This window comes from Ictidomys tridecemlineatus, chromosome 11 (assembly GCF_052094955.1).
Source record: "Ictidomys tridecemlineatus isolate mIctTri1 chromosome 11, mIctTri1.hap1, whole genome shotgun sequence".
Taxonomy (NCBI): Eukaryota; Metazoa; Chordata; class Mammalia; order Rodentia; family Sciuridae; genus Ictidomys; species Ictidomys tridecemlineatus.
The window spans coordinates 104,956,432-104,975,416 of record NC_135487.1 but is presented as its reverse complement, the minus strand read 5'-3'; the positions used below and the strand labels follow the sequence as shown (position 1 = coordinate 104,975,416).

The 18,985-nt window shown below is 47.5% G+C and overlaps 1 protein-coding gene and 1 long non-coding RNA gene across 4 annotated transcripts in view; one reads left to right on the top strand and one right to left on the bottom strand.

Annotated features, from left to right (window-relative positions):
* LOC144368250 (uncharacterized) overlaps window positions 1–5,860 on the bottom strand; it is a 41,467-nt gene extending 35,607 nt beyond the window's left edge. The window contains exon 1 of the long non-coding RNA XR_013428049.1: window positions 5,199–5,860. This is a non-coding gene — a long non-coding RNA (uncharacterized LOC144368250). The remainder of the gene's footprint in view (window positions 1–5,198) is intronic.
* The window catches only part of Kcnd3 (potassium voltage-gated channel subfamily D member 3), a 209,177-nt gene that overhangs the window by 60,487 nt on the left and 129,705 nt on the right, over window positions 1–18,985 (top strand). The gene's annotated exons all lie outside the window — the stretch shown is intronic.

Here is an 18,985-nt window from a genome sequence, read left to right as displayed (position 1 = left end):
ATGACTACTCTTGTTATTGTTCTTAAGCACCATCACAGAGCAGGAGCAGTGGGACCCCCAATATCCCCCCCCCACCCAGCTCAGGCATGGGAGCTGTTATACCATGGGAACCACAGATGTGGAGATGAATCACACACGAATCATTTGGTATAGAAGTTAAGTAAAATTCACTGCACAGTTACCCTGATACATCCTTAATGGTATGCATAATTGTTTCAGAGCCGCACAATAATTAGGCATTAATGGTAAGCTAGGCATGTAAATGAAAATAATTAGTATATGTAATAATTAGGCAAAGAAGGCATTTCTGTGATCAGCGAAGAGGAAGGAGAACACCAGGCCTGGGGAAGAGGACAGAGTCGCGGGAAAGATGCCCAATCAAATGTGGCTGAAAGTCCATCCTTTATTCTGTACAGGACGGTTGTGGTCCCTTTTCCAAGTGACACTGGGGCCAGGCCCCATAGCCACCCTATCCCAGGTTCAACACTATGGCCTGACAATCCACTTGGGCCATCCTCGAACCCTGGGCTGTGGCCAGAAGGGAGTCCTTCCAGTTAGGACAGTCAGTGCCTAACACGGTGCCTGGCACATTGAAGACCCTCAACTGTGCGTGTCGAGTGAATGCGTAGGGTGAATGGGAATGGCTGGGGTGGGGGACAAACAGGTGAAGGCAGTGGGAAGATAGAGTTGAAGGGGGAAGAAAAGCTGGTGGGAAGCATCACCAGCGTTTGGGGGGCTGCAGAACCATGTGGTTGGAAGTGCGGGCTCTGGAACTGGACCGCTTGGGCTGAATTTCCTGCCTCAGTTTTCTGCCCTGTGAACTGGAAAACAATCAGCTTGTGATGAGGACCAGTTGAGTTAATATAGTTAATGCATGTGAAGTCCGTGGCCCGGTGCAGGGTACCCCATCCGCGCTCAATAAAGTCATCGATGAGCCACTGTTGTGGCCTTTTCTGTAAACATCTGGTCTTGTGAAACCTAATCATATTGTTCTTCTGCAACTTAATAGCAGATGAAACGGGAGACGGGGGACAGTGGCAGAAGGCAGATGGAGGAGCCCGTGGTGAGAAGTGCGAGAGGGAGGTCTGAGGCCTTTCCTTCATTCATTCACTCAGCCCACATTTAGGTTTACTTGGCACCTCGTGTGCCAGACCCTGTCCTAGGGATTTAAAGGTGACTAAGACAGACAAGGTACCGCCTTCTTGGAGCTTATGATATAGTTAGAGAGACGGTTAATAAGCATAAGTAAGATGTGCATTACGGGAGTCGGTGGTGAGGGCTCTGGAGAAAAACGACGAGAGCCAACAGAGGGGTGGGGAGAAGGACCAAAAGGCCCAAGAAAGACCTAGAAGCTCATGATCTTTATACAACTACAAGTAAGTGTGCCATATGCTTATTAGCTTACCACTTTAAACCCAGACCAGCTAGAAGCCACCTTCGCCCCGTCACCTGGGTTCGCTCAGGGCATGTGTTAGGCTACATTCCCATTGTTTCACAGATGGAAAAACAGAAGTGCAAAATGGCCCACATTAGGTCACACAACTAGGAATCAAGATTTGGCCAGTTCCCTGTGTAGGGTCAATGATAATCATTAATATTTGGGGAATGTTTATCAGTGAAGGACACTGTGCTAAATACACTGTGTTGCGGCCTCCTTTAAGGCCAGTCTTTCCATCCCATTTCACAGATGTGCAGAAGCTGAGGCCCAGGGAGAGTGTGACGTTCCATCGTCACACCCTTAGCCTTCAGGTCCACCGAGGTCAGACTGTGGGAACTTGCCCCATTCACCACTAAAACTGCTATTTATAAGGCACTGTGCTGCTTTCAGGGTTAAATGAGGAATTCAAGGGAGTAGTGTGGTTGGTAGGTGCTCAGCCTCTGGGTTCACATTCTGGGGTTTCAATCCTGTGCCCTCCCCCTCAACCTCCATGTGTACTAGCTGAGTGACCCTGAGCAAGATGACGGTGACCTCTCATTATCATTCAGTGCCTGCCTGTCCGGTGGGCATCATAATGGCACTGTGGAGATGAAATGAACTAGCCCGTGTGCAGGGCTGAGCACGCTACCTGGTGCTACATGGGTACTGTATGTCTGCTGCTGTTACCACGAAGGGTGGTCTGCAGCTAGCCCCTCTCTCTGGTGCCCTCACCCACTGGCCAGCTACAGGAGGGCTGAACAGCAGCCAGGAGGGAAAGCATGGCTCCACTGGGACTTCCAGAGCTGGGTCCAGCCCCTGCCCCGGTGGACAGCTCCCTCTCCATACCAGAACATGACTCAGCTGCCTGGCTCAGAGATGACCTCATCCCCCAAAGACACTTGTCAAAGTGCTAGGGCAGAGACCCTGTTTGCCACTGTTCTTGCCTAGCCCATCTCATAGGACATGACGCGGCATGGGGACCCGCTCTGGGGACACCGAGAGCCCGCACAGCCCAGGCCAGCCATAGGGGCATGGGCATCCCCAAGAGTAGGATGGGGCTGGCCAGCCCCTTCCTTGCCTGCCTAGTTCCCTGCTAGGCAGCTGACCACAGAGGTCAAGGGGGATTTGAGGTGAGGTCCAAAGCATCACCTGAACCTCAGGGGGCTGGTCCCTGGACATGGGGGATGGCCAAGATGTGGAGACAAGAGCAGTAACGGTCTTCACTTCAAGATGCTTGGCCTGGCTGCATGGATCCCTGTCTCAGAAGTGTCCCCTTGCAGAACGGATATGCTTGCAGGTCTGGCTCACCTCCCTGGGAGGAGACAGCAGTCAAAAAGGAAGATGCTCTGTCCCTCTCACGGTCAGACCCACAAGCAGTATGTTGTCCCCTCCAGAGAAATTAAAGACTCAGATGCAGGGGAGCCTGGTCTGGAGGGAAGTCCTGTCAGGCTTTGATGTCTTAAGTCCTCCTTGTCCTGAAACAGCCCAGAGCTGCAGCACCCCCGACCTCTGCTGCTCCCAAACCAAGGTCAACCAGAGCTACCTTCGCCCTGGCCCTCCAAGCTGACAAAATCCCAGTGGGGAAGCATTTTCTAAGCACAAGAGGTCTTTGGCCACTCTGTTGGGATGGCTCTGCCCTGCCCTGCCCTCTGGCATCTCCCAGGGCCAGAGCGTCCAGCTGTGGCATCGACCTCCCCCACACATTAACCTCCACAAAGGAAGAACTCCCGAGCCCCAAGTGTGGACTGGGAGTGATCTGGGAGGCTCTGCACAGGCCTGATGGAGCCCAGGTCTCCACCTCTCTTAGCTGAGTGTTCTGCAGGGCCCAATGTTCCCTCTCATCTCCTGCTCCCTGAGCATGGCGTTTATTGCTTTTTGTAGCACTTAGTGCACACCACTGTAATTATTTGTTTATATATGCATAATCCTCCCTTCCAGGCTGCCGGTTCCTCCCAGGGAGGGGCCTGTGCTATTCCACTTCTGCCTCTGCGGCCCCACATCAGAGCCTGACACAAAGGTGCCCGGGGAAGTGTTTGCCAGGTGGCTGTGGGAGGGAGGCAGGAGGCACAGCCCTCTGTGGCCCATGCCAACACCAGCCATCTGCTGGCGAGTGCTCATGTGCAGAGACGGCTGTGCTGGTGGGTCCTTGCCCGTGGGCATGTTTTGAGGGACAGCTCGTGAATTCAGCTGTGGCTTGAGATCTCACTCCATGTCATCTGCCCAGGGCTCAGTTACCTGGTACCCTGTCCCCAGGTCCCTCTGCCTAGAGCACTGGAGCAGCACTTGTGCCTGCTGGGGGGAGGAGTAAGGTGAGGAGGAATCGTTTACCTACCAACTCCCAGCACTGAGGTCCCAAGTCACCTGCCCCTCCCTCCACGGAAGAGCTCCAAGCTCTGGAGGAGGTAGCAGGACCCTACTGGGTTTTTCACCGCCACAGAAACATAGGCAGCCTCCTCAGCTGAGGGTTCAGAAATAAACTTCCAAGATGTTGCCAGGTGTTCTACCGCCAGAGATTAGAACCCTGGAAATGCAAGTGAGGTCAAGCGCACGCTCCCCGTGCCGCCCAGGTGGGATCCCTGTCTACAGATCCGGGTGGGGCATGGCTGTCGGTGAGCCCCTGAGCCTCGGGAGCCCCAGAGGCCTGGTGCCTGAAGCAGGCAGAGAAAAGAAGGAAGCTGCTGTGGGAAGGGGAGGCATAGAGCGCAGGAAGAGTGGGAGCCCTCTCAGCCTTCCGGCCTCAGCCCCCAGAGGGATCGGAGGGCAGGAGGAGCGGACAGGGAAGAACCTACTGTGTTTCGCACTGTGCAAGGCCACCATGTACCCAGGATGCAGGCCGGGTCTGTCCTGAGGTGCTGTGCCCACTCCGCTCTATCACATTGGTGCTCAGTAGGAGGTCTGGGCCAGAGAGTCTGGGAGAACGTCCCCTGACTCCGGATGGTTGAGCTGTCAGGGTCCTCAGAGACCATGAACTCCAAACCTCCATCTTGCCAATCAGGCAGTCTTGTGAGCGGTCATTCAGCTAATCAGGACAGAGCCAGGATAGGACCAGGCCTTGTAGTTGGTGGGCCAATGTTCCTCCAAAGCCCTCGGGGATCCTTAGCCCTGAATGCCTGACTTTATTCCCCAGACCGAATCCTTAAGGGCAGGGCCATTATCAAAACAGGGAGACACTCCAAAAAACATTTATTAGGTCATTTATATTGCCATCTCATTGAATTCTCATAACTACCATATGGAACAGGGACTCCTCTTCTTTAGATGAAGAAAACTGTGGCTCAGAGAGGTCAGATTACTTGCCTGACGTCACACAGCTCCTAAGTGCTACACACAGACTTCAGATTCAGATCTGACTTCAGAGCCAAAGTGTGTCTAGAAAGATCTCAGCATGCTTCCTATAGGCCAGGCACTATTCCAAGACCTTTCATGTATTAATTTAATTGAGTTGCCTGACAATCTAGGAGACCAGGGTGGCTATTATTCCTGCTTAAAGCGGGGGAAACTTAGGCACAGAGAGGTTAAGTATCTCCCAAACGTACACAGCCAAGATCTGAACCCAGACTTTCTGACTCAGAAGAACTCACTTTTATTACTTAAGTGCGCTTAGTAAGAATGAAGGGATAAAAGCACAGGGATCATGCTGGCGGATTTCAGCCGTGCTCTTAGCGGGCAGCAGTCTGGTGGGTAGGAAGAATCTCTCCAGACCAGAGCCATCTCAGCTGTCCTCGTACACAGACTAAATCCACTTAGCCGAGCTGGACCTGGCTGGAAATCTCAGTTCTACCTTGAGTTGGAGGCGGAGGCCCCAGGCAGCTCCTCTTCACGTCTCCCTTCCTTTCCTCTGGCCAACGCCGCCTGCTCATGAATCAAAGATGCTGCCCGTGGCCCTGGGTTCACAATGGCGTCACCTCTTCTTTGTTCATCTTGGACAAATCAGGGCTGCCTGGAAGCACTCCTGGGCTTCAAGGCCACAAGTAGTTGGAGACAGCAACGTCTCAGAGGAGAAGAGAACCCCCGAGGCCACGGCAGGATCTAAATTTCATTTTAAATCATGGCTCACCCCTCAGCCTTTCTGTTAGCACCGCCGCCATGATGCCTCGCGTTTAGGCTGATGCACGTGATGTGCCCAGGAGCCCCGAGCCCTGATTTATCCTGTTGATCTTCTTAAAGCTCTGGGGAAGGCGAGGCCAGGGTGCCTCTTTCCAATGCAGCGAGGGAAAGTTAGCTGTGAGAATAAATAGGGAGTCTTTCTGAAAGACAAAGGCCTGGGAGAAATCGGAGTCTGTGGTGCTCAAAAGGAAGACGATCACTGGGAACACTTTGGAGACCTGTGTACTGGATCTCTTCCTCTGCCGTTAATTAGCTTTGTGACCTCAGGCAAGTCACTCACTCACTCTGAGCCTCAGTAAAATGAGAAGTTAGGACCTAGATGATTTCTGACTCAAGATGCAGATGAAAGTGGTTAGGAGCACTTGATTTGGAGACCTGGACTTGAATTCTTACTGTGTGCCATGTACCCCTTGCAGGGAACCTGGTAGCATTCTACATATGGTGGTATCAAAGCTCAACTTCAAACTAGGGAAACAGAGACCACTCTGAATATTAGAAACAGGGGGGACATCGGAGAATCAATGCAGAGAATTGACGAGGTAACAGAAGACAAATTGCAGGTGGGGACAGTAACCAGAGATTAGCAGAGGTCACTACTCCCAGAGAGGAAGAGATGGGACACCTCAGGTCAGCATCTCTCAGAGTTCCAAAGGCAGACAGCAAACATGCAAAGAGGGTCGCGCGATACACCCTGGCCTCCCTTTTCCTCCTGCCCCCCGGGTTTCTGCCAGTGCCTTCCACACTGGATCTGGCCAAAGAAGCTGATGCAGGAAGAGAGTCAGGCCCAGCATGCTCTGTCTTCCTCAGTTTCCTCACCTGTAAAATGGAGATGGAGACACTGACTCATGTTGATGCAAGTGTTACCTGGGATGATGACAGCTACTAATTGGTAAGCCTCTCTGGTCCTCACCTGGTTGATGAGCTGTGTGTGTGTTCTCAGAACCAAGTGGGAAGGCCAACATGAGAGAAGGTCTCCCCACTCATTCATAGCCAAGGCGTGCCACTAAATATCTGTGCTAGTACTGTGCTAGGTCTGGGGGCACAGGGGTGTGCAAAATGCAATCTAGGCATAGACTACAGATTGGCAATTTTTACAGTTAAATGGTTTTTAAAATAATAATTTCAAAATGATTCACCAGCCACGTGTGGCCACACATCTGTAATCCCAGGAGCTCAGGGAGGCTGAGGCAGGGGGATTGTGAGTTCAAAGCCAGCAACAACTCAGCAACTTAGCGAGACCCTCAGCAACTCAGCAAGACCCTGTCTCTAAATAAAATACAAAAAAAAAAAAAAGGGCTGAGGATGTGGCTCAGTGGTTAAGGGCCCCTGAGTTCAATCCCTGGTACCAAAAACAAACACAAAAACTGATCCACAGAATTAAGGGTTTTGTCCGAGACCCTCCATACTAGAGCCCATCTTTCCCAACTTCCCTGCTTGTCCCTCTCCCCGTCCCTAATCATCGTGGGCACTTCCTTTAGCCTGCATTTCCCTGCCTTGTCTTGGCGCTGGCTTAATGAGCTCTGAGCATCCGGGCAGCTTCGAGCTGTTTGCATACCCTGTGTCTTGTAGGTACTGGTCATCCTGTTACTCTCTCCCCTCTGTGTCCTCCCGGTCCACTCTGTGCCTTGGGTGTGGCATCCCCAGCACTTCCTTCCCTCCTGGCCCCCACTCGAGCTCAGCAGCGGCACTGGCAGGTTGGAAGAGAGACCAGGTCCCCCCGTGCCCGTGCCACTCCCTGCTCTGGGCATCACTGTGTGGTCAGTGCTCCTGCCAGGCAGCCATCGGCTCCAGCTCGCCCTGATCCCTCCTGTGTCTTCAGGCCTAGGTCACTGTCCCCTGCCATCACTCCTACCAGGTGTCTCAGCATCCCTCCAGCCCCTTAATCCTGCTCCCAGCTCTGTCATTGGGCCTCCCAACACAGTCTCCTGTAGCTTCATATGGGGGGGCTGGTAGCCGGCTGGGCCTCACCCCTCAAGGTGGGTGCTGCGCTTCGCGATGGGGCTGAGGGCCTTCAGGCCAGAGGGGGGTGAAAAGAAAGCCCACTCCACTGTCCTCAGCTGTAACCTTGCATAAATGACTCAACGCCTCTGAGCGCCTGTCCTTCATTTGTTTGTAAAGTTAATAGTAAGAAGAACAGTAAGATGAGAAGAGAGGAGACTCTCTGCTTTGCCGGGTCATTATCAAGGTTGATGGAGAAGTAAATGACACTCCCGTGAGGCTCACCCAGCGCAGTAGCTGGCCTGGCTCCCCTCTCCCGGGCCAGGCCCCTGTCTTTCCCCCCTGGAAAGCCACACTGGGCATGCCATCCAACATGGCCAGCACCCCCCAGCTCGCAGGGCCCGGGCGATGGAGAAGCTGAAATAGGAAAGCTACTCTCAGAGTCTCCCTCCCGGGGCCAGGAGAGGGACTGAGTCAAAACAAGGTGTGTCATGGACTGAGTCCTCTCCCAGACCCCCGAGGAGCCCAGGGTGGGAAGGTCCAGGCAGCCCCATCACCAAAGGGGACAGGGCTGTTTGCTTGGAGGTGTCAGGGCAGGTGCAGAGCCACTGGTGACTTGCCTGGGAGTGGCGGAGAGCATGGGAGGGAGGCGGGACTGCAGCAGCAGGAGCTGGAGGGGCATCAGCCTGGCAGGAGGTGCCAGCCCTGGGCAGGACCCACCCTGGGGCTCCACTGCCCCTCCAGCTCACGCGTGGCCTGGGGTGATCGGCCACAAGAGACTGTTTCAGAAACAGGGAGGGAAGAGGAGAGAGCGCCGGCACCGGGAGGCTCAGGCACTGCCAAGCAAGCTGGTCCTGGAATTATTTGCAGTCCATATGCCAATTTGCTTTGTCATTGCCGGGCTATTTTTAGAAGCCTTTGGCGTCTCTAGGAAACCAGAATCTGTTGACTGTGTTCCTTGGGTGCGGGGAGTGTGATGATTTCCCAGGGATGCTGAAGGAATGTGTGAGGTCGGGCTGCGGGAACATGACCCCTCCTGGCCCGGGTCAGGACTCGCGTGCAGACAGGGCCTTCGCGGCCACATGGCCTGTCCTCCCAGGGGGTTTGTTGCTGCCCCTGCTGGTCGAGTCCAGGGTCTGGGTGACCTTTCCCAGACAGAACGTGGGCGGGTGTGGAAGTGTCCATTTTGGCAGCTGGTGGAGGGTTCAGGTGGGGCTCCTCCCAGCCCTCAAAGTCCCCAGGGCATCAGGTGGGTGTCTGTGCAGTGGCCCCGGGCATCGCTCCCTGTTCCTAAGGAAAAGGGGGCTTGGCTTCCTAATGGGGGCCTTGAGATACCCCCATCCTCCCTCCGTGCACACTGGCTCCTTCAAGGACAGTGCCACTTGTTCCCACACCGCCCAGAGCCCAGACAAGTAGGTGGCACCTATTTCAAACCAATTTGAGTCCTAACTGTCCAGAAAATGCCACCCCAGGAGGGAGACGGTGCCAGTTTTTGCTGGGTTAATCCTTTGGTGAGACCATTGCGGAAACGACTCCAGCGTGGATTTGACGAGAAGAATATGAAATTGTGAGATTTTGCATTTTATAATGTGAGTAGATTTGCTGAACCTGCTTCAGGGACACCATCCAATCTGGATTAGGGCCACTAATCCAGAGATTAAATAAGGTACTTAGAATAAAAGCCAAATTCTTTACCCTGTCCTCTCAGGCCTTCTCTAATGAGACCCGTCTCCCCTCCTAACCCATCTCGTAATGGGTCCCTGTACCCTCAGGACTTGAACCCCTTTGGCCTGTTTTCTACTCCTTGAACATGCCGGTCTCATTCCTGCCTCAGGACCTTGGCACCAGCTGTGGCTTTGCTTGCCCTGACTTCTCAGGCTTCCTCTTTTCATCATCCAGGTGTCAGGTGAATGTCACCTCCCTGGAGATGCTTTCCCCTGAGCATCGTATCAAGTTGCCGTTGCCCACCATCAACCTGTTTTGTTCCATTCCTCTCACTTACTGTGTGCCCAGCACCCATCATTATCTATACTTATCTGATTCATTTATTTTGTATTCTTGTTGGCTGTCTCCCGGTGCTGGGAATATGATTATTTCCCAGAGGTGCTGAAAGGAACATTGAGATTGCAGATGTTCACTGCCACATTTCCCTGCACCTCGAATAGTGCCTGGCCATAAAGTTTTCTTTGGCCCACGGATGAGAATGTAAGCTGCATGTGAACCAACGACCTTGCCTATCGGTTTCCTAACGTACTCTAGTGCCTGGCACATAGTAGGTGCTCACGAAATTATTCTAAAGAATCAATGAATGAAGGAGGCCTTGTGGTCAGATGATCCCCTGGGCTCCGATGCTGAGGTTAATGCAGCTCTGCAAATGAGCAATTTGGGTGATTTTTATCATAGCTCTTCTGCCGTTTCCTGGATATCTGCCCCCTGCCCTCTTCCTCAGTTGCCTCTCCCCCACCACACAGACATTTAAAGTGCAAGAGAGCATTTAAGCAGCAAAATCTTAAGGGGATCACCCATACACAGGAAAACGCTATGGCTCAGAGCGACCTGCTCCGTGGTCTCTAGCTCCACTTCCCAGTTCATCATTCCTCGCCTCCAGCCTTGGGAACTACTTCCTGTTAGTTCCTTGGAGCAACAAAAGGAAATTACATTGTTTTCGATGGGTTTTTATCTGGGCTTCGTCCAGACCCTCAGCTTCATATGAAAACCTTTAACCACTGCTCTCTGCTGATCTTAGCTTCCCTCTGCCATTCCCCCAATTCCCCTGTGCTCCCCCAAGCACTGTGGGCTTACCATCACCCAGCATTCGCCACCGTGCATCAAAAACATCAGCCCGTCTGTCTGCCTGGCACTGCCCACAGGGCTGTGAGCTGGTTGGCGGTGGAGACCTACCTTTTCTCTCTGTCTCTCCAGCACTTAGCGCAGTACCTGTGAGTCCTCGAGAGGTGCTGGAGACACAGTCTTCTCTCTGAAGCCCTACTCCTGACATTGGGCTTTTGACACACTTTTCAAACTCTTTTCCTAAAAGTTTCCAAGTTCCTTCCCAAATGTCCCCTCCACTCCACCCAAATGACAGTTTTCTCAGGTCTCCCTTTTTAGGCCTCGTTGTCCTCTCAGATGATTGCCAGGGTCAGTCCCAGCATTTGTATGACACTTGACACTGTACAAAATGATTTTCTTTTGCAGGTTCATTCCGCTACATCTAAGCCACTTGGTGTCTCCTCTGGCCTCCCGTCAGGCTTGAGTTTCTAAGTGAACATATTCCTGGGCACTTGCTGGGTACTGTGATGGATCTGAGTATTTCATGTGGTCGTTTTCTAGAAGCCTCATTTGTGCAAACTCTGCCAAATATGAAGGTTCTAGGACATTGGTATAAAAGCAAGAAGGCAAATCCCAAGGGCCCTATTCCCAGTGTCCCAGACGGCCATCCTGAATTCAAGGCCCATTCATGTTCTGGACAGGACTCCTCACATGCCTATTGAGATTTGCCAAAATTCAAATGCTCCTACCAAAGCAGGAAGCACCCTGTATTGTCACCTACCAGGATATTGTCTACCTGCCCTGTCCTTTCCCAAAGACCTAAAGACCTTCGTAAGGGGAAATACAAATGTGAGAGCTCATTTTTTTCCCATCCTACAGTGGCCCTGCTCCATTCCCACACCTCGGTGAGCACCAGTTGCCTCAGAGGCAAAGAGACATGTTTCTCACAACCCTTTACTCCCACCAAGCTAGACCCCCATTACGTGGCCTCAGTTCTCTTGTCATCATTTGAATCAATAACAGTAGTGAATGAACATTTGAACTATGCTGAGCACTTGAACTGTGCTAAGCATTCTACACACTTGGAGTTCTATCTTTGTAAGGTAATCATTGCTACTTCCTTTGGAGTTGGAAGATGAGCAGGGAGTCTGCAAATAAAGGCAGTGTTCCTCCTACATTTCCGATCCATATGCTTTTTATTTCTTTTTCTTGTCTTATTGCACTAACTGGATGTTCAATACAATGTTGAATGAAGTGGTTTTTTCCATTATGTATAATGTCAGTGGTCTGTTTTTAATAGATGCTTTTTTCTCATTGAGAAAGTTTGCCTATAGTCCTTTGGTTCTTGTTAGGTGGTTGTTGTTTTTTAATCAAGTAGGTATCCTATTTCATTAAAAGCTGTTTATACATCTCTTGAGATCATCATATGAACTTCCATTTTTAGTCTGTTGATATAGTGGATTACATTGTATAGACTTGGTGTTATTTCTTCCCTAAATGTTTGGTAGAATATATTAGTGAAACCATCTGTAACTTCAGTTTTACTCATCGGAAGGTTTTCAAGAAGCAATGCAGTTTATTTCATAGATATAAGGCTATTTCAGTTATCTGTTTCTTCTTGAATGAGTTTCGATGGTTTAGTATGTAATATCTTTCAAGGAATTTCTCCATTTCATCTAATTTTTAAAATTTATTGGCATGGAGTTGTTTTTAATATTGTCTTTGATTTTAGAAGTGTATAGAAGCTATAGTGAAGTTCAGTCTTTCATGTCTCATATTTGTGAGTTTTGACTTTTTATTTTTTTTTTTTTGGTACCAGGGATTGAACCTGAGGGTGCTTAACCACTGAGCTATATCCCCAGCCCATATATATATATATATATTTTTTTTTTCTTTTTTTGAGACAGGGTCTTGCTAGGTTGCTTAGAGCCTTGCTAAGTTTTAGGCTGGCTTCAAATCTGCGGTCCTCATTCCTCAGCTTTTGAGTTGCTGGGATTACAGACAGATGTGTGCCTGGGACTCCTTATAGTCTTGATAAGTCTTCAGTTGATCAAATTTTTAATTTTACTCACCTTTCTAAGAGGTTTTGGTTTTATTGAATTTTCGTTTCATTTTCTGTTTTCTATGTCATTTATCTATAGTATTTCTTCCATTCTGCTTACTTTGGTTTTAATTCCCCTTTCTTAGTTTCTTAAGGTAGAAGTTTAGACCATTGATTTGAACCTTTCCTTCTTTGAGCCTACTGTAAATATTTAATGCTGTGTTCGCTACTACATACAACTGAGCTGTGTATGTTGTGTTCATTTTTTCAGTTCAAAATATTTTTTCAGATTTTCTTCATGCTTTCTTTAATTCATGAGTTTCTTAGAAATGCATTACTTAAACTCCTAATAATTGAGGACTTTCCAAATATCTTTTTGCATTTTATTTCTAGTTAATTCCATCATGGTTAAAAAAAGAAAAAAGGCTTTGTATGATTATGCTATTAAATTACTGGTTTTCTAGCCTAGAACATGGTCTATCTTGGTCTGTGATTTATGTGCACCTGAAGATTTATGTGGATTGTTGGATTGTTGAGTAGAATGTCATGATTATGTCAGTCAAGTGAGGGCAGATGTTAGGATCGTTCAGGTCTTTTACTACTCTTCTGTTGATTTTCAGCCTACTTTTTCTATAGTTACCAAGAGAAGAATGCTTGTTTCCAATGATAGTTTGGGTTTTGTATATTTCTTCTTTCATTCCTATTAGTTTATGCTTTATGTATTTTGAAGCTCTATAAATAATAGGTGGGGCTGGGTTTATGGCTCAGTGGTAGAGTGGTTTATGGCTCAGTGGCATGTGCGAGGCCCTGAGTTGGATTCTCAGCACCACATAAAAATAAATAAAATAAAGATATTTTGTCTATTTACAACTAAAAAATAAACATTTTTAAAAAAATGGGCTGGGGCTGTGGCTCAGTGGTAGAGCACTTGCCTAGCATGTGTGAGGCCCTGGGTTTGATTCTCAACACAACATATAAACAAATAAATAAATAAAGGTCACCAAAAACTAATAAAAATATTTTTTAAAATAATAATAGGTGCATATATATTTAGGGCTGTTACATCTCTTAAATAAGTCAACCCTTTATCATTATAAAATATCCCTCTTCATCCCTGGTAATATTCCTGGTTCCAAAGTCTACTCTGTCTGATGTAGTCACTCTTGTTTTATTTTGATCAGTGTTTTGTTAAATATATCTTTTACCATCTTTTTACTTATTCATAAGGACCTGTGTCTTCATTTTTAAAGGGTATTTCATATAGGCAACGTGTAGTTAGATCTTGGTTTTTAAAAATCCAATATGACAATCTCTGCTTTTTAATTAAAGCTTTTAGATCATTTACACTTAATGCAGTTTTGATATGGTTGCGTTTAGATCTTGAAAGGAAAGTGACCACAACACTCAGAGCGACCAAGAGATCTTTTTGCAGCAGTGCAGCAGAGGAGAAAAGAGAGAGAGAGAGAGAGAGAGAAGGAGAGAGAGAGAGAGAGGAGAGAGAGCAGAGAGCATGCGTGCAAGGGAGACAGAGAGAGCAAGAGAGAGAGACAGAGCAACAGAACAAGAAAGCAAGAGAGAGAGGGGCCCAGCAGGAGGGAGTTTTTATAGCCCAAATCTCATGGGGTCTCTGGTCTGCAAGCTGCCTTGTTGGCACAAAGGGGGGTTGAGTGTTCAGCCTTGAGTGGGGGTTGAATGTTCAGCTTTGACACAAACAGGTGATAAAGGACCAGACAGAAGGAGGTTGAGTGCGTGGGCCATCTTGCAGCTAACATTTGTTCAGCCTGCCCTGCAGATAACATAGTTCAGCCTGTTCTGCACCTAACAGATCTACCATCTTGCTATTTACTTTCTGTCTCATAGGTGCTTTGTTTCTGTTTTCTTCTCTGCATTATTTTATGTTATTTTTATGATTCTTTTTTATCTCCATTGCTGACTTATTAGCTGTATCTCTGTTTTATTTTTAGTGGTTGTTCTGCACATTTACAATACACATAATAACCTCAGAATCTACCTTCAAATAATAATACACAACTTTGTATATAATGTAAAAAACTTATAACTGTATATCTTACCTTCTTCCTCCTGCCCTTTGCAATATAGTTGTTGTACATTTTACTTTATTAATACATTTTGTGAATTCCACGATATGGTAAAATTTTGTGGCTATAAAAATAGTCAATACTTTTAAAAGATTTCAAAAATGAGTAAAAGTGTCTTTCATTTACTATTCTCCATATTGTTCATTTCTTTGTACAGATCCAAATTTCTATCTAACATAATTTTTATTTTTATGGAGAATTTCCTTTTACATTTCTTATTGGCAGGTCTGATGACAAATTATCTCAACTTTAATCTGAAAAAAGCCTTTCTTCTGTTTTCATTTGTGAAGGCTATTTTTGCTGGATATAGAACTCTAGGTTGAGCGCTTTTCCTTTTAAAGCTGTTATCGTCTCTGGTTTGCATGATTTATGACTAGAAGTCTGCCACCCTGCCTTTGTTCCTTTATTTATAATGCCATTTTCCCACTGACTGCTTTATCACTGGTTTTCAGCAATTTGGTTACAATGTGCCTTGGCATGGTTTGCTTCATGTTTGTTTTGTTGTGTTTTCATTTTCAATCTTTCTTCTCTTTTTGCTTCTTTATTTTGGATATTTTCTATCTACGTTTCTTCAAATTCACTGACCTTTTATTCTGATGTGTCGAATCTGCCATTAATCTTGTTTGTTCCATTTTTCATTTCAGTTAACTATATATTTTTTTCATTTCTGGAAGTTTCATTTGGGTCATTTTTCTCTCTTCCATTTCTATTCTCATCGTGTTCATGTTTTCCTCTGAGGTCTTGAGCATACAGATATGTTTGCTACGGTAGTTTTAACTTTTTGGCAGGGGGTACTGGGGATTGAACTCAGGGGCACTTGACCACTGAGCCACATCCCCAGCCCTATTTTGTATTTTATTTAGAGACAGGGTCTCACTGAGCTGCTTAAGGCCTCGCTGTTTGCTGAGGCTGGCTTTGAACTTGCGATCCTCCCGTCTCAGCCTCTGAGCTCTGGGATCACAGGCGTGCACCACCATGCCCGGCCAGTTTTAACATTCTTGTTTGCTAATTCTATCATCTCTGACATTCCTGAATCATTTTCTCTGGACTGATTTTTCCCTTGGTTATTGGTGACGCTTCTTTTTTTGTACACTTTTTTTTCATTAACTGTTAGTGAAATTTTACTTTGTTGGATGCTGAACTTTCTTTCTCTTTTTATTCTTTTAAAGAATGTTAGACTTTTGGCCCGGCACACAGTTCATTGGGATCAGTTTGATCCTTTCAAAGTCTTGAGAGTCTGGAGCCACTTTTCATTTAGGGCCAACCTAGCCCTATGACTCAGGTGACAGCTTTCTGAGCTCTACCTGATGCTTTGAAAACTTAATATGAGTTTTGTCTGCTCTGGCTCATGGGAACTTGAACTTCTCAGCCCTGTTTGAGCTCTGGAAATTGTGTGGCCCGTTGCTTTCAATGGTTTTTCCTCTGACTTCGTGGAATTTCATTTCTTGTGTGTGTGAATCAGCCAAAGATGTAAGGAGATGGCTTCCGGATCTCAAGAGCTCTTCCTGGGATTCTTCCCTGAACATTCTAGTTGCCTCAGTCTCCTTGACTGAGACCCTAATAATTCTAGGGTCTCTTCGGGTTCCCCTTCCCTGTGCTGAGCCTGGAAAATGGATGGAGACGATAGGAGGGGGAAGTTGTTTGATTCGCCTCTCGGAAATCACAGTCCCATACTGTTTCTGGTCCAATATTTGAAAGTATTTAATATACTTTATATGATTATTTTTAGTTGTTTAAAGACAGAAAGGTAAGTCCAATCTCTGCCAACCTATCGGTTCACTGCGATTTTCTAAGCACCTAGCATAGCACCTGGTACTTGGAGTTGGTACTCAGTAAATGTTGAATAAATGACCAATCTGGGACTGAGTTCTTCCCAGGAAGGAGAGAAGGGTACTCAGTCTTTTTATCCTACATCCAGGTTGTGTTCAGGTTTATAGATTCTCACCTTCAGTCCACGCTGATTAGCAAGTCCCAGGGTCTCCAGACCTCAGAAAGTACTTCTTTACCTAGTCTTCCACGCACCTTGTGACACCCCTCTGTGTCAGCAGCAGCTGGTGCTTTCTAATACCAAATCTGCTGTCTGGCTCCCACATGGAAACATATCATTTTAATCATGTACTTTCAAGCCAGGAAACCAATTTGCATTACAAAAGTCGAATTCCTTTCCCTGGTGACAGCCATGCAGAAGGCTTGGCTTCCTTTTCACTTTTGTCCAGGTGGAGGTTTTGGACAAGGAGGAGCCTATCTCGGTGAGGGTCAGGGCTACGTGGAAAAGGGGTCATCTGGCATAGCACCCCCCTCCAGCAGCCCTGCTACCTGTCCTACATTCTTTGGGGAGGAAAGAGCCGGAATTCTCTCCCAGTGGCCCCTTATCCAGAACCACAGGTCTGTTTCAGATGATGCCACAGCAATTGAGAATTATATGCCCATTTCCACATCTGCATAATTTTGCATATTTATTTAATGGTCAGATAAACTCATTTGGAGTCTCTCGTTGCTTCTCTTTCCCTCCTGCTTTGGACATATCATTTAGGTCTGGCTCAGACTGGCATAATGACCAGTTCTTCTGGTCTCTGGTTCTGCAGGAGAGTTGGGATGTCCCAGGAGGCCTCCAAAACTATCCTGGTCCAGCCTTCCACATTCACTCCCTTGCTCCCCAGCCCATGGCCTGGGCAAGGTCCTGGGCAGCTGGGGCCTGTGCCGGGCTAGCACTGGAGGAAGTGGAGGGGGTGAGTGGAGGGTGCTTGTCACGAGATTTCAAGCAGACAGGTTGTCGGCTGCCCTGCGTTTGAGTGAGTCCCAGGGGAATAAGCTGCTGTCACTGTGGGTAATTGGATTCCTGCTCCCCAGCAGGACAGGCACTGGTAACCTTTAGGATTAATTACTCCAGTCGACCTCAGTCTCCTGCTCTGGCTGGCTGTCTTCCCTGCTCTCGATCAGAAAGCCCCAGGGGCTCAGTATCGGACACTGGGTATTGGGACACAAGTGAGCTAGAAACTTCTGGATCTGAGCTTTGAGAAACTGCCCATGTATTGGGAGGCACCTGAGGGTGATGCTGTGCTTCATCTTCAAGGCCCATTTCATGATGTAGACCTCGACTGGGTGGAGCTAAAGGGAGGGCCCTGTGAAGTCAATGGCCATTCTAAAGAGGAATGCCAAGCTGTGACCTCCCACCCGCCAAGGCTCAGAGCATGGCAGTGGCTCTTCCCCACCTAGGGATATAAACAGAGTTTGGGAGTTTCTTTTTTTTGTTTTGTTTTGTTTTCTCCTTTTATTAAGAATAAGTCATGCCTTTTTAAATGTATCTAAAATACATTGTCATACCAGTAGGTTTTCTCCTACATGATCTTCTTTTTTTAATATATTTTTTATTGGTTGTTCAAAACATTACAAAGCTCATGACATATCATCTTTCATACATTTGACTCAATTGGGTTATGATCTCCCATTTTTACCCCAAATACAAATTGCAGAATCACATCGGTTACACACTCACATTTTTACATAATGCCATATTAGTGACTGTTGTATTCTGCTACCTTTCCTATCCCCTACTATCCCCCCTCCCCTCCTCTCCCATCTTCCCTCTCTACCTCATCTGCTGTTGTTCAATTCTCTCCCTTGTTTCCCCCCCCTTTCCCCTCACATCCTCTTCTATGTAATTTTGTGTAACATTGAGGGTCTCCTACCATTTCCATATGCTTTTCCTTCTCTCTCCCTTTCTCTCCCCGCACTCATCTTTGTTTAATGTTAATCTTTTCCTCATGCTCTTCCTCCCTGTTCTGTTCTTAGTTGCTCTCTTTATATCAAAGACATTTGGCATTTGTTTTTTAAGGATTGGCTAGCTTCACTTAGCATAATCTGCTCTAATGCCATCCATTTCCCTGCAAATTCTATGATTTTGTCATTTTTTATTGCTGCGTAGTACTCCATTGTGTATAGATGCCACATTTTTTTTATCCATTCATCTATTGAAGGGCATCTAGGTTGGTTCTACAGTCTAGCTATTGTGAATTGTGCCGCTATGATCATTGATGTGGCAGTATCCCTATAGTACGCTCTTTTAAGAGTTTGGGAGTTTCTTACAGCAGAATTCTTTGTGTGCCTCTAAAGATTCTTCCTGCAATGTTTGTTCCCCAGAACACAGAACCTAAGGTAGGGAGATGGGGAGCCACTGGGATGCGCCATCCTTGACGGCAGAGCCTATGTGAGCAGTTGTTACAGAATGGCCAGCACCTACTGAGTACTTACCTTAAGCAGGCACGTGAGTGACCCCATTCAGTCATTCCAACAACCCTACAAGGGATGTGCTGTTATATGATCCCTAGTGTCCTAGAGGACAAAACAGGCCGACAGATGTTAGCAGGAGGGAGGCCACACAGCTGCTCCCTGGCACAGCCTTCAAAACATCGTGCATCTGAAACTCAGGGCTCACTGTCCTTGGAGGTCTTGACAGTGGGGGAAGGAGAAGGGAATGACCATGGTGACTCTAGGTTCTCTAATCCCTGGTTTATCTCGGCCCAGAAAAGAATTAGTCCTCTGTGAACCTTTCATATGAATCAGGCGACCGACACAACCTTAAAGGGCCTTTTGCTGTGTATATCTCCCATCTCG